Below are 18,217 nucleotides of genomic sequence, written 5' to 3' on the forward strand. Positions count from 1 at the left end.
ATAAATAACAGGGTAACCTCAAAGAAAAATAATAAACCTTCACATAAAAATAAAAAGAGGACAAACACAAATATTTAGCAAATACTAAAACAATACCAATGAAGGAGATGATAACATGATTCACAAACAAAATGAGCTTATCACAGAAGATTATATGGAACAAAGAAGTCAGCAACACCATGAGAAAACACATAACAAACTGACATCAATAAATTCATATTTGTCCCTTATTACATTGAATGTAAATGGATTAAATACACCACTCAAGAGGTGAAGCATTGCAAACTGCATGAGAAAACATGATCCATCAATATGCTGTCTACAAGAGGCTCACCTTAGACATAAAGGCAAAAATAGACTAAAAATTAAAGTTTGGAAATATATATACCAAGCAAATGGCAACCAAAAAAGGGCAGGAGTGGCAATATTAATTTCTGATAAAATAGACTTTGAGACAAAAACAACCATAAGAAACAAGAAAAGACATTATATAATGATTAAAGCCAACTGAACAAGCAGACAAACCATAATAAATATCTACTCATCCAATGAAAGAGCCCCAAAATACAGAAATCAAACTTGAACAGAATTGAAAAGACAAATAGATTACCCCACAGTAATAGTAGGAGACTTTACAACACCACTTTCAATAAGACATAGAAAAACTGGAAACTCAACAAAGATTCAGAAGAACTAAACAATACAATCAACCGACTTGACCTTATAGACATCTACTGAGCACTTCACCCAACAACAGCAAACTGCCTTGGAAACCCAAGGAGGGGTCATTATGAGTCGAGTCTGACTTGATGGCAGTGCATTTGGTTTGGTTTGGTTTTCTAGCACACATGGAACCTTCTCCAGGATAGACCATATGCTAGTCCACAAAGCAAACCTCAATAAATTAAAAACACTGAAATAATGCAAAGTATCTTCTCAGATCACAATGCTATAAAAATAGAAATCAACATTAGGAAGACAAATGGAAAAAGAGAAAACGTATGGAAATTGAAAAACACCCTCCTCAGAAATGACTAGCTATTAGAAGAAATAAAAAAAAAAAAAAATTAAAAAAATTCTTGGATCTAATGAGAATGAAAGCACAACATAACAAAATCATTGGGACACAGTAAAAGCAGTGATCAAATGGCAATTTATAGCAATAGATGCACACATCAAAAAAAAAAAAAGAAAGAGCCAAAATCAACACCTTAACCCAACATCTCCAATAATTACAAAAAGAACAGCAAAATTAAAAAAAGCCTACAGTCACCAAAAGAAAAGAAATAATATTCAAGCAGAAATAAATGAAACAGAAAATAGAAAGACAATAGAAAAAAATCAACAAAACTAGAAGTTGGTTCTTTGAAAAGATTAATAATATTAATAAACCACTGGAAAATTTAATAAAGGAAAATAAGGAGAAGATGCAAATAACAGTAATAAGAAATTAAATGGACATCAAAACAGAACCAACAGAAATAAAAATAATAATATCAGGATGCTCTGAAGAACTGTACTCCAACAAATCTGAAAACTTAGAAGAAATGGACAGATTTCTAGAAACACACTACTTACCTAAACTAACACAGACTGAGGTAGAAAATTTGAACAGAACCATAAGATGAGACGAAATTGAACAGGTATAAAAAGTTACCAACAACAACAAAAAAGTTCCTGCCAAGATGGTTTCACTGGAGAATTCTACCAATCATTCAGAGAAGAGCTGACACCAATCCTATTCAAACTATTCCAGAACATAGAAAAGGATAGAATCCTCCCAATTCATTTTATGAAGCAAGCACACCCCTGGTACCAAAAGCAAACAAAGAAACCACTAGAAAGGAAAACTACAGACCAATATTCCTCATGAGTATAAATGCAAAAAATCTTCAACAATATCCTAACCAATAGACTCTAACAACATATCCAAAAAAAAAATCATGACCAAGTGGAATTCATACCAGGTATGCAAGGATAGTTCAATAACCAAGCGAGAAAAACAACCAACATAATCCAATGCATATGTAAAATAAAGGAAAAGAATCACATGATCATATCAATAGATACAGAAAAGGCATTTGATAAAATCCAACACCCATTCCTGATTAAAAAATAAAAAGAACTCTAAGCAAAATAGGAATAGAAGGGACATTCCTCAAGATATTAAAGGGCACAGGGCATATATGCAAAACCAACAGCCAACATCATCCTCAATGGAGAGAGACTGAGATCATTTCCCTTGTGATCAGGAATGAGACAAGGATGCCCTCTATAATCACTTCTATTCCATATTGTATCAGAAGTCATAGCCAGGGCAATAAGGAAACATCCAAATTGGTAAGAAGAAATAAATCTATTCCTATTTGCAGATGATATGATCTTATACATAGAAAACCCAAGAGACTCAACAAGAAACCTACTGGAACTTATTGAAAAATTTATCATAGTGGCGGGATACAAGATCAGCATGCAAAAAATCAGTTGAATTTCTCTACACCAGCAAAGAGGTTTCAGAAAAGGAAATAAGGAATTCAATACAATAGCTTACAGGATTTACAATAGCTACCAAAAAAATAAAATACTTGGAAACAAATCTTACCAGGGACACAAAAGACCTGAACAAAGAAAACTATAAAAGACTACTTCAAGAAACCATAAGAGATCTACATAAATGGAAGAACATACCATGCTCATGGATAAGAAGATTGAACACTGTGAAAATGTCAATACTACCCAAAGCAATCTATTCATTCAATGGAATCCCAATCCAAATTCCATCAATATTAAAATTAAATTAAAAAGGCATGGAAAAACAAATCACTAATTTCATATGGAAAGGAAAGAGACTTCGATAAGCAAAACACTACTGAAGAAAAAGAACAAAATGGGAGGTCTCATACTCCCAGATCTCAAAACCTACAGCCACAGTTGTTGACAGCCACAGTTGTCAACACAGCCTAGTATTGGTACAATAACAGACACATAGACCAGGGGAACAGGATTGAAAACCTAGAAATGGATCCATCCACCTATGGTCAGCTGATCTTTGACAAAGGGCTGAAATCCATTAAATGGGGAAGAGATAATCTCTTTCACAAGTGGTTCTGGCAAAAATGGATATTCATATGCAAGTATCTTAGTATTTGTGAACCTCAGTTCTCACATCTGTTAAAAGGGGCATGATAATAATGGTCCCTTCTTCATAAGATTGTTGTGAGACCAAATAATCTATCCATGGAAGTCACTGTTAACAGTAAACATTCACTAAATGATGGGGCCTCTTGACACATTGTAGCATAATGTAATTCATTACAGGATTAAGAAAACTTAACAAATGCCATAAAATATGAAGTGGTAAAATATGTACTTGAAGAAAATAAAGAAAATTAAAAGATTAGGGAAATGATGAAGCCAGAGTAAGATTGACACAAACATAAAATGCCTTTTCTAAAGTTCCGTGAGGTTATTAGAGCTGGCTCTGTATTTGGCTCCAAGGTCTCCTGGGAGCCATAGAAAAGAAGGCAACACCATCATTACAGCATCTGTAACATAAAAATAAACCAAGTACTCCAGATAAGCATGGCTTTTCCTAGTGACAAAAGAAATCACATTCCTCCCTTGGACCATCCCAGAGAAGGCTCTGGCAGAAGTGACCACACAATGTCCTCAACAACAGCCCTGTGTGAGTCCCAGGGTGACTTTCTCATGATATTCCCTACAACCAAGTCCTACGTGGACTTGTGGCAACTTTCCAATAATAACGATAAATAGTAATAGCCAGTATTTGCTTTGTGCCAAGAATTAAATCCCTAAGCAAACCCAGAAAGTAGGCACTGTTATTATGCCAACTTTACAGATGAGGAAACTTGCCCAAAGACACACAGGCAGGAAATGGTAGGGCTATCGGCAAGTACAAGTCTGTCTGTTACCAGCCCAGGTTCATAATCACCATGCTCTATTGCCCCCTGAGAAGTAAAAATGCTTGGTCCAAATACCCAGCCCTCTCATAAGCTACCTTAAACTAAGGATTATGAAACTTCATGAGATTGGCTGGACTATCTGCCATTTAGGCTGTCCACCATAAATATTATTTATCCCATCTGAGCTATTGATAAGGTTGCATGTCAGAGGCTTCAAGGCAGAGTTATCTGAAGAAAAATCCTGGAGTACCACAATTCTGCATTGTTGATGCAGTGCAGAGCTATATACTTTCCAGAGGCTGTAGGGAGGGCTTAGATAGATCCAGGGGGGCTAGAAGTGGCTGTCACAAAGGGACATGGAGAGGTAACCACGGACAAAGGCGTTTTCTCCTGCAAATGGTTCTGAATCCCTCCAATGTATATATAGTTCTCTGCTGTCAAGCCAGATCTGCAGCCATTTCCGTCTGGAACATTTTCATTGCAAGGCCTTACCAATTGCCACTGTGGCCATTTAAAAATTCTCAATAAAACACCCCTAGAACATCTAATTTAGGCAATATAACTTCCTGATGAATGAACTCTGCAAGATAAATAAGTTGCAAATTGCACCGCCAGGTAATTGAATGATTTGACCTGCTGTATTAAATTGTTGAAGAGAAATCAGTTGAATGCTGGATCTGTCTGCCAATGCTGATGATCTGGGTTTACAGGTAATTGATCTTAAGGCCTGCTTTCTGGTAATAATTGGGCAGCAGGAACTATTGTGTGTTTCAGTCACTCCTAGAACATGACAATAAAACCATATCATCTGCAGAGAGAAAAATACCAGTGTTTCTATTCTCACTTGCAGGGGGCCCAGTCCAGGTATCTGGTTTGCCCAGCAGTCACATCAAGTCATTCAAAGGCAAGTTCAGAAGTGGAGTGGGAGAAGAAGGCAAATCCATACACTTCTTAAATGTGATAGTTGATTTCCCAGGATATCAACAATTCCTGCTAGCCCTATTTTGTGTTTTTTTAAAATGCAGTGTTTGGTAAACAAGATCTTTCAAGTTCTTGGTGTCTAGAGCAGAGGGAAGGGTGCAAAAACCAAAGACCAAACCGACTGTCATTGAGTCAATTCCAACTCATACCAACCTTATAGGATGGAGTAGAACTCCCCCATAGTGTTTCTAAGGCTGTAAATCTTTATGGAAGCAGACTGCCACAGATCTGTCCTGTGGAGAAGCTGGTGGGTTCAAACCACTGACCTCTTGGTTAGCAGCTAAGTGCTTTAACAATTGCACCACTAGGGCTCCTTGTGAGGGGTCAGTGGGGGAGAAATATTCAAGAAGACAGTTCTAGGTGGTAAAATGTTTAGGGACCACGGATCTAGGGTACCTCTCAGGTCCCATCATGAGAGTAGTCATATTTGAAGTGATCTTCTAACCCTGTCCCCTCCCCCAAAAAACACCCCCCCACACACACACACATACAAACACCACCATTTAAGGTGCTTACTTGAGGATGGGTTCAAAGTAAGCATTGGAAGAGGTGGTTTGTGTGTGTGTTCCTTTTTTTTTTTTTTAAGAGGGTGAAGGAAGATCATGCCAACTGCAAAGATTTGGAAACAGAAAAGTAAGCTTGGTGTTCTGAAAGCAGTCCTTCAGTTTGCAACGTACATTGTAGTGTGAGAAGGAGGAGAGCAGAGATAGCTTTGAGTGGCTGCCCAAGGAATATGGATTTTATCTTATAGGTAGTGGGGAGTCATTGACTATTTCTAGTGAGGCAAAATGAAGGAGTGGTTAAGAGGCTAAACTGAGTTCAATTGAATGTTGATAGCAATGTGAACTTTGGCAAGTTGCTTAATATCACTGTCTCCCAGTATCTTAGTCTGTGGGGTGGGAATGATAAGACTAGTACCACAAAAAATTGCTGTAGAGATTAAATAAACTATCTCACATGAAGTGCTTCCAATGGTACCTAGCACAGAATAACCACTCACCTGGTGCTGGCCTTTTTCATGAGTAGCAGGTTAGATGATAATACTGAGTGCTTACTCTACTCCAGGCAGGGTCCTAAGTGCTTTGTGTGCCTTCTCTGAGAGACTCTTTTCTACCCAGATTTCCTGGTGAAGAATGAGCAAACACCAGCTTCTTTACCCTGTCTAGGGTGTCTTTGGGTTAGGTCAGCAAAGAGTGGTATCTGGTAGTTCCTTGCATGCAGGTGTGATGGGAGACCCCTTTCATTCACAGCCCTCCACATGATGGCAAATTAAGCAAGTTTCTATCTGAGTCTTAGAAGACCTCAATTCTAGCTCCATACTTACAACCAACTTCTTACGTGAACACGGGCAAGACTTTTCTCCTCTCTGGGCTGCAGGATTTCACTAAAAGGTCTCTAAGGGCTCATTCTCACCTAAAAATCATCTATAATCCAATGAATGCCTGAGAGTTTGGGTGTCAGTATACTGGTTCTGTACCATATCAGTAGGTCCTATCTTAATACAACCATCCATGGCCTGAATCATCCTCAACAAATGATAGTGAGGTGTGGAGAGAGGAATAGTTTTGGAAGCAGAAGGCTCTGAGTTTGAATCCCCTCTGTCACTTAGAGATTGTGTGATGCTGGCGGGGCAAGTCTTGTGGCTTTCCAGAGCCACTGTGCCCCTATTCATAAATAAGGATAATACCACTCTCGTAGGAATATAGTAATGAGGATTTGATGAGATGATACATTTAGAGCACTTACAATCACTCAAAAATTGTCCTCCTTGCTCAACCCTCATCTACTCCAGCACAAAATACTCCCAAACTAAAGAGCCAATCTGTGAAAGAGGGAACAATAATGTCTGGGGGGCTTACAGACAAGACTGTAGAGGTAGAGGGGAGCAGACAGAGTGCTCTGGAAGGGAGAGGAAAGGGGGAGCCTCTAAATGGGAAGGAAGTGAAAGGGGAGCTAAGAGAAAGGAAGTTTATTATTCTTCCTGCAGACCAATCACAGAGCTCCTGGAGTGTCAAATTCTGGCTTCTGCAGCCAGATGTGACCTGTTCCTGTTATCATGGAATATTAATCAGATGGGCCCTTGGGTAATTGGGGAGTTTTGATTAGAGAAATATCCCTTACAATAATAAGCAGGCAGAAGCCTGGGAAAACCCAACCCACCCCTGCCCACCCACCTCTTAGGCTTGGTGTTGAAGCTCACAGATGCAGAGTGAGGGATTGAGGAGTGGGGAGAGAAGCATGGAGCCATAACTGGCATGGCAACCAGGGTTGGACCCTGGAGGTGTTGGAATAGATGCTTAAGAATGGGATTAGAGATTGGGGGTTCAGAGGGCCTGGGGCTGGCCTGCCATCATTCACCTCCCCATCAATCATCACTTTGGCTATTCCCTGGGCTTCCCCTTTGCCAGGCCCCTCTCCTAGCCAGCCCTCTACAACCACCACTGCCTCAGGATCTGGTCCTGCTGGGACTGCAGTTCTGTTGCAGGGTGCACATGGCTCCTGGGCTCTGTATATTTAGACAGTTAATGAGTCTTCCTGTTGAGCTAGACCAGGCCAGAGTCTGAGATGGAGGGAATGGAGGCAAGAAAAAGGACGGGGTGTCAGCACAACTGCCCACAGCCCCAGAGCCCATCTGATCATTGGGATCCCAGACCCAAACACAGAGAGGACCAAGGCAATCCAGCTCAAGGAATTCAAAAGATTGCCCCCATTTCCACCCTCACCTCCAATGCCCCAGAACTCAAAAAACCAAACCCACTGCCAACAAATTGATCCTGCAAGACTGTAATCTTTACAGAAGCAGACACCAGGAGAGTGGTTGGTGGATTCAAACCTTTTGGTTTGCAGCCAAGTGCTTAATGACTGCACCACCAGGGTCCAGGGGACAACAATTTGAGGACAGAAGACCTGAGTTCTAGTCTTAACTCTTTTCTTGTCCTCTCCTAGGCCTCAGCTGCCTCCTCTGTGTGGAGGGCATTAGACAAAATCTTTCACAAAACTCACTCAGCATCCACTCTGTACAGCCACGCTCTGTACTGGGCTCTGGAGATTCAGAGAAAAAAAGTGCAATATAGTTCCACTCTTGAGGATATTGTGGTCTAATGACAGAGGCAAACATGGAGAAATCTTTTTCACATTGAAATTATAATTGTAACAATAAAATGTATTGTGTGTTTACAATATACCAAACACTATGCAAAGGGTTTTATATATGTTATCACAAAAACCCAATGCCATAGGTAGTATCAGCATCCCCATTTTACAGACGAGGAAACTGACTTATTGAAAAGTGAAGAAACTGACAGTTGCAATTGAACATGCTAGAGTGAAGAGAGATATAAACTGGTAAGGTTTTTCAAAGAAGACAGTTAATATATGCTACACAGAAAAATCATGATTAATGAAGGTGTGTGTTTGTGTGTGTGTGTGCGCCTTAGTTATCTAGTGCTGCTATAACAAAAATACCACACGTGAATGGCTTTAACAAACAGAAATTTATTCTCTCACAATTTAGGAGGTGAGAAGTCCAAATTCAGGGCACCAGCTCTAGGGGAAGTCTTTCTTTCTGTGTTGGCTCTAGGGAAGGTCCTTCTGGCCTTTCAACATCTGTGAGCCCAGCATTCCTTAGAGATATCCACATGTCTTGGCATTAATCTTACCCTGGGTCTAGGAGGTTCTCAGTGCAGGAAGTCCCACTCCAAAAGATGTGCTCTGCTCCCGACTCTTCTGAGCGTTAGTCAGGTCCTCTCTTCTTTGTTTGCATCTCTCTCTTTTATCTCTTGTTAAAGATATACAGTGATGCAGACCACACCCCACAGAAACTCCTCCTTATGTTGGATCAGGGCTATGACCTGAGTAAGGGTGTTGCATCTCACCCTAATCCCCTTAAAACTAACTGGCAGATCACATCATGGGGTATGATTACATCATTACATAACTGCCAAATTACATCATTACATAACTGCCAATCCACTGAGGATCATGGCCCCAGCCAAGTTGACAGATATTTTTGAGGAACACAATTGAATCTATGACAGCATATTAAAAAAAATTTCCAGAGAAGGGGGCTTTGGGGTGGTCTCCAATTTTTTGGTTATAAAAACACTGCAAATACATAAACTTGTGATGAAAATCTCTTATCCAGGGCCTTGGTCCACACTTGAATCCCTGGGCCAAAGGGTTTGAACAAAGCTTTAATGTACATTATCTAACTGGCCTCCAGAAAGGCTGTAGCAACTTGTACAGGGAACAAAATAATGTCTGGCTGTCAGGTTTTCATTGATGACCATCTCCTTGACATAGCAACATGTCCTTCTGGAAGGCATTCTATCCCACTATCAGAGTCAATGTCCCTACTTTGGAATTGTCTCTCTGGCTGCTGGCTTCTGGATGGGAAAGGATACAAATCTGGGCTTGGGGGTAGATACTCACTTATCCATTGATCCATTAATTCATCAGCTCTTTATTGAGCACTAGGTTCACTGCACTGAAAGAGGACACATTCTAATGGGAAATAGGGACCTCTTACCTTGAAGTACACCTTTCTGTTTTTCACAAAACCATTTTACTTGCATCATTCCATTAACATTGAACAGATGAAGAACAGACTCAGGCCCCAAGGCAAGAGATGACTTATGCAAGTACTAGTGGTAGAATCAGACCTCAAATGCAGGACTCTACACCCTGACTTGCAGCTCCTGTAGGTGGCACAGCTGTCTGGGTGTTCCTCCCCTTGGGTCTTCAGGAGCCAAGCCCAGGCCAGCCAAGTCTTGGGGTGGGGTCCTGGAGAAGCTTGCAGCTCACCACCCATTGGACCCTCACTGGAGCCATAGGAACCTAGGCCAAGGCAGAGGCTTCTGTGCCTCTCAATTGAAGTGGCCAATCAGAGACCAGCCTGGAGCAGACTTGGGCTGACTGAAGCTGGGTGACAGGTACCAAAGGCAGTTTCAGGACTCTTAAACAGTAGTAAATAACATTTCCTGAGCAATAACTAGGACGAGGCACTACCCTAAGGGCTTGACAAATGTTCCTTCACTTAATTCTCATGAGGTGGCTACTACCCATTTTATGGATGAAAACAAACAGAAGCAGAGAGGAGTTTAAGTAACTTGCTTGAGAATCCACAGCTAGAAAGTAATAAAGCTGGGATTTGAACCCTAGCAGCCTGACTCCAGAGTGTGGGCTCTTAACTACCATTCTAAACTATCTCTCAAGTCACATGGTTGACATCAAGGGTACAGGTTGAAGATCCTAGCCTCCCTCTTTCCCCATATTGGCACCACCATTTCACCTGACTAGCACAGTAAAATACCTAAGCATTAGGACTCTGAATTTGGGTTGGATTCAAAACTTCCTTAACAACTTTCTAACCACCTGCCTGTGGGCAATATACTTCCCCTCTCAGAGCCTCAGTTTCCCCATCTGTAAAACAAGGATAATCATAGTCCTACCTTAGATAGAGGAGCTCTGGTAGTGTGGTGCCTAAGGCATTTGACTGCTAACCAGAAGGCTGGCAGTTCAAACCCACCAGCCACTCCTCAGAAGGAAGGTTGGGCAATCTACTTCCATAGTGATACCGCCTCTGAAACCCAAGGAGAGGTCACTATGAGTCGGATCTGACTCAACGGCACTGTGTTTGTGTCTTTTTTGGCTACCTTAGATAAGCACTTTAGTGAGACATCATTGAGACATTAAACCAAACTCACTGCCATCAAGTCGATTCAACTCATAGTGACCCCTCCTTGGATTTCCAAGGTATTATCTCTATGGAAGTAGATTGCCCAATCTTCTTTCCAAGGAGTGGCTGGTGGGTTTGAACTGCCAGCCTTCTGGTTAGCAGTCAAATACCTTAGGCACATGCCACCAGAGAGACATTAGGTATCAATAAAAGTAATGTATGTGAAATATTGAGCATGGTACCTGGCCTATAACAAGAACTCAATAAATATTAGCTTTTATTGTAGAGTAATATAATAAGATGCTGACTCTTCAGATTGGCTAAACAGTGATGTCAATAGGTGGAGGGCAGGAACAGAGCTCTGGGATGACTTTACCAGCCCAGCCAAGTCCATTCAATTTGATACACATTTCAAAGATTTATTGATATTGCCTCTTTGCTAAGCTCTGTGTTGGGCATCATTCTCTATGAGGCACAGAGGTGAAACAGATATGGGTCCTGCCCTCCAGAGCTCATAGTCTAGTGGGGGACACAGACACAGATACACAGAGTGGAAGTAGAAGCACTATGGGAGCTAAGAAAGGAGAATAAACTTGGCCTAGGTTGGCAGCAGAAGGTGTACACAAAGGATCGGTAGGAGTTTGCCACACCAGCAGCAAGAGAACAGGGATTGCATGTGGAAAGGCACAGAAGCTTCATGTTGTATATCCTATTCTGGAACCAGTAAGTTTGTGTTGTTGGGGTATAATGTGAGGGGGTGGACAGAGGTGAGGGACTAAAAAGATGGACAGGACTTTGCTAGCCATGCTGAGAAATTAAACTATTGACAGATTTGAAAGGTAAACAGGATTTACAAGATTGACATTGAGTTTTGCAAAGATCACTCTGGATGTTGTTTTGCAAAGGGGTGGGGGTCGGGGGCAGAATAGAAGCAGGGAGCTCAGTTCAGAGGCTACTGCCATTATACAGGCAAGAGATCATGGCAGCAGCTTGAACCAGGATGGTGGTTATGAGGGTGGTCAGAAATAGACAGAGTCAAGCACTGTTTCAGAGGAAGGACTCTTTCAAGGATATTCCTAAAGTTGCTAGCTTGGGTCCATGTGTGAAAAGATCATGGCTGACCTGGGAGCAGACACCTGTGCCCTTGAAGTTGTCTCTATTTTTCCCTTTTGTGTTTATTTTTATTTTCTTATAAAGTCCATTTCAGAAAATTTCAATATTGTTTCAGCTAAATTGAAGGGAAAGGAGATTTTTCCATACCTCAGATAGTACCAGGATTTCCTGTGCCCCCTGGGTTCTGCTGGTGGCCCAAGAGAAGGCTTGGCAGGGCATGTCAGGCCAGCTGGGTGGAGTGAGAAGCTTGGCCAGAATCAGAGAATACATGGATGCAGCGGCAGACAGAGAGTGAACAAATTCTGTTGCGTCTCGCAAAGGGGGAATGGCTCCCTTCCCTGGGCAAAGCTTCTAAAGTCATGGACACCTCTAGCCTTTTCATCTCTGGATTTTACAGTCCCAATGCCCCACCAAGAGGTGCCTTGGATGAGAATCTTTGCTAGAGGAAGGGATACCAGAGTCCATAGTAAACAACCAAGGTGTCTGTTGGGAGTGGGGGTGGGTTTGAAGATTCAATGGGCTGGAAGTCAGAAGACTTGGGAAGTCCAGTGCTGGTGAACTTGCTGCATGACTGTGGATAGTCACTTCTTCCCCTCTCTGGGCCTGTTTTCCCATCCATCTAACAAGAGGGCTGGACTAGAAGTTCTCTAAATGCCCTCACAGCTTGAAAGATTCCATTCTCTACTCTGAATCTGCCTAGGGGGAAGCCTTGGGGACTGGGGCACCAGCAGGGGCTGAGAATTCCATAGCAATTTGCATGTGAAAGCATGTTACTGCCATGGCTATTAATGTGTGCAGGAAGGCTGAAGATAGGGCAAGGATAGCTGTCAGACTGGTAGTAAAAGGCCTGGCTGCGTGTGGGGGTTTGTGGAACGACAGTCCTGGAGAAGTGCACAGGGAGGCTGCCCTGCCACATGCATCTTGGATGGAAAGAGGAAAGCATATGATTTTAAGGGTCCACTCAGCCTTGGGATGCCCAAGTCTGGGTCCATGAACTAGCAGGTCTGGCCCCTACAGATGCTTCCAAGCGGGTATGCCTCTGAGGGATTTCAAGCTGTGTGAGGTGCCACAGAAGAAGGGTCCCCAGGAACTAGGTCTAAATCTCACAGGATCACATTTTCCTCAGGGTTGTAATGTGTCATTTTGGTAACTGTCTTGGGTAAACTTACACAGTCTGTCAATATAAACACTGTGTAGATATAGGTTAAGGAGCTCTGGTAGTTCAGTGCCTAAGGCATTTGACTGCTAACCAGAAGGTTGGCAGTTCAAACGTATCAGCTGCTCTGTGGAAGGAAGATGAGGCAACCTGCCCCGTAAAGATTTACCACCTTGGAAACCCAGTGGGAGTTGCTCTGAGTCAGAATTGACTTGATGACAGTGGGTTTGGTTTGGTTTATATATAGATTTGTTTGGTTCACTCACACACACACTCCAGGGAATTGTGGGAGAACAAAGCAACAGTGCGGAGAAGGGCAAACAGCTCTGACTTGTGAGGTAAAACAAAAGGTGGGTTGTAGGTCTGGTCCTGTCAGCACTCTCTATGTGCTCTTGGTAAGTCCCATTTAGTCTCCAGGCCTCAGTTTCCCCACAAGGTTGTAAAGAAGCTCTCAGAAAAATTCTAGCTCTACCATTCCTGGGTTTCTCTGATCCTCCCTGAACAGCCAGTCCTCCTGAGAGTATGGGCAGCATAGGATCTCGCTTGGTTTCTCCTGGTAATAGGAACCAAAGGAACCACATGGAGCCTCTCCAAAGGGGCCATCCCAGAGAAAGAGGGGTGTTCCTCTCCCATATGCTAGCTCTTCATCCCCTGTCTCTGGAGAGTTTGTGAGAGGCTAGCCTAGGGGGCTTCAAGAATAGGCAAAGGCTGAGAATACCTCCTTTAGTCTGTGCAGATTCTGTCTACATGCTTTAATGTTTATCATGAGTATATTTTGTCTGGTCCCTGGCCCAGGTACCTGGGATGGGAGATAGAGGTGGTAGGCTGGGATTAGAACCCCATGTCAAGTTCTTATTAAGATATTTAGCAACTTTGCAAAAGGCCAGTTTTAGTCAGTGATGGTGGGACTAGCCAGGGATTGGGGCCCACTTCCAAGCAGGAAAAGTCCCTAGGAAGCCCAGCCCCAGAGCCAAACTATCTCACTGGAAAAGCAGTAGCAACCACTTATTGGTGCTCACTGTGTGACAGGCAATCAACCTCTACAGGGTGAAAAAAAAAGGATGAATGTATGGATGGAAAGACAGAAAGACAGACAAACTTCAGAACCTAAGTTTTAAATCTGAGTATCCTCCATCCTGCCTCTCACATCCTCCCCATGACTTTGGTCATGCGAGTCAGCAAAATGTCTTAACCACTACATCACCAGAGCTCCTTTCATACAAGCACAGTCAAGAGCTAACCTGGTGCTTAAAAATCCTTCTAGAAGGTGAGCTCCCTGGGAGCAGGGACTTGTCTGTCTTATTCCCAGTGTCCAGACCACTGACTGGTACATAGTAGGCTCTCAACAAATAGTTTCTAAATAAATGAATAAATCTAGTCCCACACTTTCACTACCCTATACAGGGAACTTGAGCTCCAAAGAGGCAATGGACCTGCCTGCCCATAGTCAAAAAGGGAGTCTTGGCATAGTTGGGGCAAGCCCTCAGGTCACCAGCCTCTCAGCATAGGACTCTCTCTTGTACAAAGGGCCCTGCAGCAAACTCCTCCTGCCCTCCTATATCTCTTCACACATTCCTTAATCCTCCCTCCCCCAGATTCTCACTTTCCTTTCTCTTTGCCAGCTGGATAATTAACCACTAGAAACAGAACTTACAATTACTCTCCCCCCCATGTCCTTAAATTGCTTTAAGTTTGGGCTACATGACCCTTGTCCTGGGTGAGGGCTGGGTTCCCAAAGGGGGATCCAACCTAACAGTCATCAGGTGGGGCCCTAGCCTCCCAGATCTGATAGCCAGCTGTACAGGAGGCCAACAGCAGATGGGCAAGGAGGGTCCCCAGGCAGGCCAGGGCTGACTCAGCTGGTGTGTCAGTGAGACTCTCATATGCTGGAACAGGGCAGGAAGGCAGGCAGGTGGATGGGTGGGCCAGATTTCTGAGTTATTGACAACAGGTGGCCAAAGGAACACGTGCTCAGCAGGACCCAATCTAGGATGCCTCTGGTTGGACCTGAGTCTCTCCTTGGATTATGGAGCCCACCCTCATGCCCCTGCCTAGAATGTGTCAGGCCATCCATGTCCCTGATGCCTCAGAGATAAATAGACCAGTACAATAAAATGACAAGAGCCCTACCCTTGCAGTTCCACAAGCTTGTTCTTCAGGGAAACTGAGGCCTGGTTAGCACTTGCTCAGTCTGGCTTCATTAGAGAACTGAGCTTAGCCTGCAGAGGAAGCCAGGTTGCTCCACCCTCACCTGGGAAGCATCCCTGACTCACAAGGATCTTGGGCCCAGTTGGGACAGGAAGGAGTGTTGAGGGTGGGGCAGGACTAAGGCCCTACCTGCTGGAGGCTCCAACCTCCTGCTTCTGGCTAGCTAAGTTTGGTCATCTCCCCCCACCCCCACCCCCACCCCTTAACCCAGAGAGATGAGAAGACAAGGGGTCAGGGGGAGAGCTCCTGTTCTTCAAGATAACCAAGGAAGCATGCTTGTTCAGTCTCAACCTAGACAGAGGAAAGAGGTATAGGAGGGAGAATGGGAATCACCCCTCATTCTCAAGGGACCTCTCTTATTTTCCCATGGTGTAATAAAAGTTCTGGACTTGAATTCCAGTATTTCCACTCACTTGGTATGTGTTCTTGGACAAGTTACTGCCCCTCATAGGATCTCAGCTTCCTCATCTCAAATATGAGGCAAAGCTTTCCATACCTAGGCAGTTTAAGAGGTTCAGTGAGAGAATGTGTGTAAATATTAGAGGTGGGTAAGCAAGGCACTGTCCAGATGAAGGACACTATGGCACAAGGAGATACTAAGCATTACTGTGTGGTCAGCACAGTCTGAGCACTGAGCTCAGATCACTCCAATCATGATGTCCATGCCAGGGCAAGTAGGCTGCTGAGCCAGTTACAAGGCTGCTGAGCTATCGGGGAGATTGCCCCATACTTTCCTTTCCATACTTTTCCCTCCCTCAGATTTTACTTAATGCTCCCACAGCTACTCCCAGAGGCCCCTTAGGAACTCAGTCCTCCACTGGAAAGGTGAAAGTAGCTGGTATCCTGGGCTGAGTGGACTACCTCCCAAGAACACTTAGTTGAAGAAGAGTGAAAAGGGCTTACTCAACCTGGGTCAGACTCCACCTCAGTTAAGAGACCCCAATCTGGCCTGAATCACTGGCAAGCAATCAAGTAGTGGAGGCCCCACCTGATCCAGGCACTTCCTTTGGTTAATAAGAAACCAAATAAACAGCCTCTGCCTCAGCTGGCTCTGGGAACAGCCCAGCCCAGGCCAGCCCTGCTCTAGCCCAATCTCCCTTTCCTCTATACTGAAGGTCTCATGGCTCTCCTTCACTTTCCTTCTCCATGCACTTCTCACTTCCCTCTTAGGCATGACTACTTCTTGGTTGGTTCACTGGGGCTTCCTGTTCTGGATCACTAACCAACAACCCTCCCCTTCCTTCCTCCTCCTCCTTTCCTCCATTCTTACCCATATTTAGCTGTCAGAGCCTCACTTTTCCTCCTCCCGTGACATCTGTCTTAGCCATCTCCATAGGGAGTTCCCTCCTAAGGCCTGGAGGCTGCTCCATGATAGAGCAGCAAGGCCCCAGGCCCTGCTTGAGTTTTTGCTGTGGAATTAAGGATAAACCCTCCTTAGGGCTCTCACCACACTCTCTGACCTGAGCAAATTACTCATCAACCTGTGGGAGGGCGACTGAGTGCTCAGTGCTGCTCTAACTTGAGGGTTTCAACTGCCAGCCAGATGCCCCCAACTATGCTATGGTGATGGGCTTTGATGTGGCCTAGCACTGAAGACAAGAGAACAAGATTCTTCTAACTGAGAGACAAACTGGCCAGCTTGAAGCAGCCCTGGTGCCCAGGGGGCCACAGTAGAGGCCAACTCTTAGGAAGTTATTTCTATCTACCTCCAGACCCCCAAGTGTTCTGAGGCAGGGCAGAGCTAGGCCTGCCAGCAGGTCTGTTCCAGATCCAGCCCCAGCCAGGTGGTAGCAGTAGCTGTGGATACACTCAGGTCCCCATGGGAAACCCTGCTTCCTATCAGTGCTCTCTAGCTTAGGCTGGTACTAGACTGGGAAAATGCCCATAGTCTATGGCAGGACACTGTAGCACTGCACTGCCACAAATGCTATAGAAATGTCAGAGGAAAATGGTCCCAGGTTCCATGGCAGCACAACAAAAAATTAGAGAAACTTTGAGGGGGGCAGCTGGAGGGGCATAGAGCACATCTAGTTCCATTAAGATAGCCACCCTCTTTCCATACTTACCCTGATCACCAGTGGTTTGGGCACAGGAAATCACACACCCACAGCCACACCCACACACACACAAACACACACTCTCATACACCTACATTCCATTTCCCAACATCATGACACCATTTTACACCCATTTCTCCATGGGTTAATTTCTTTTTTTTAGTTCTCATTTTTTTTCTAAGAAAAAAGCAACAAGAAAATAATTCAGAGTTTATACAAAACATCTTTACATTATTTTTTCCAAAAAGACTAGTATTTACACAAATGGCAACAGAAACAAAAATAAAAACCCTTCCAACTGCCACTTGGAAGGGGGTGGCTGTTCTGCTCCCTCTTCCACCTAGCACTGGGGTGGGCAGCTGGCCAAGGGGCCATGTGGCGGTGGATGGTATAAGGTCCAGCTCCTTCCACAGCCACTCTGGGAGTGCCTGCAAGGCACAGTCAAGTGTCAGTCTGTTAGCAGCCGTGCTGGAAGGGAGCTGGAGTCAAAGTGCACGGCAGGCTGGTCCAGGCCCGGGAATTCTCTTCCTCTTCCCAGGCCCCAACCTAAGATTGGGGAGCTAACAGGAGTTAGGTGGATGATAAGCCACCTGTACTGGAGCCCAGAAAAGGAGCAGGCCACCTGGTCTTATACCCACTTAAGTCTTCATCTGGGCCTCTGTTTCCCCACCAGACTAAATGATGCCAAAGGTGAGAAGAGAACAGGGTGGGGGGGGACTCCCAGTTAACTGTCCTCCACCCCCCATGAGGTCATCTGCCTGCAGCAGCTCTCATGTTCCCCAGGCAACAGCCAATTAAGACATTAATTACCGTGAGAGTGAGGGAGGCAGGAGATGCCCAAGAATCCCACAAGGAAAAGATGTGTGCACGTGTGTGTGTGTGTGTGTGTGTGTGTAAGGGTGGCAGCTACTACCCCACTGCCAGGATTAGCTTTGTAGAAGGAGGGTCAAGAGAGGAGGGTGAGATACATTGCCCAACTGTACTCTCCTCTTCCTTCATGGGCAAAAACAGCCCTGGCCTGCCCCTACCTCCCCAGAAATGCTGAAGAGTCTATAAAATAAATGTCATTCTATGCTTCCTGGCGGGCCACATCCTTCCCCAG

This window comes from Orycteropus afer, unplaced genomic scaffold (assembly GCF_000298275.1).
Source record: "Orycteropus afer afer isolate SDZICR_OR568_19922 unplaced genomic scaffold, OryAfe1.0 scaffold00570, whole genome shotgun sequence".
NCBI lineage: Eukaryota > Metazoa > Chordata > Mammalia > Tubulidentata > Orycteropodidae > Orycteropus > Orycteropus afer.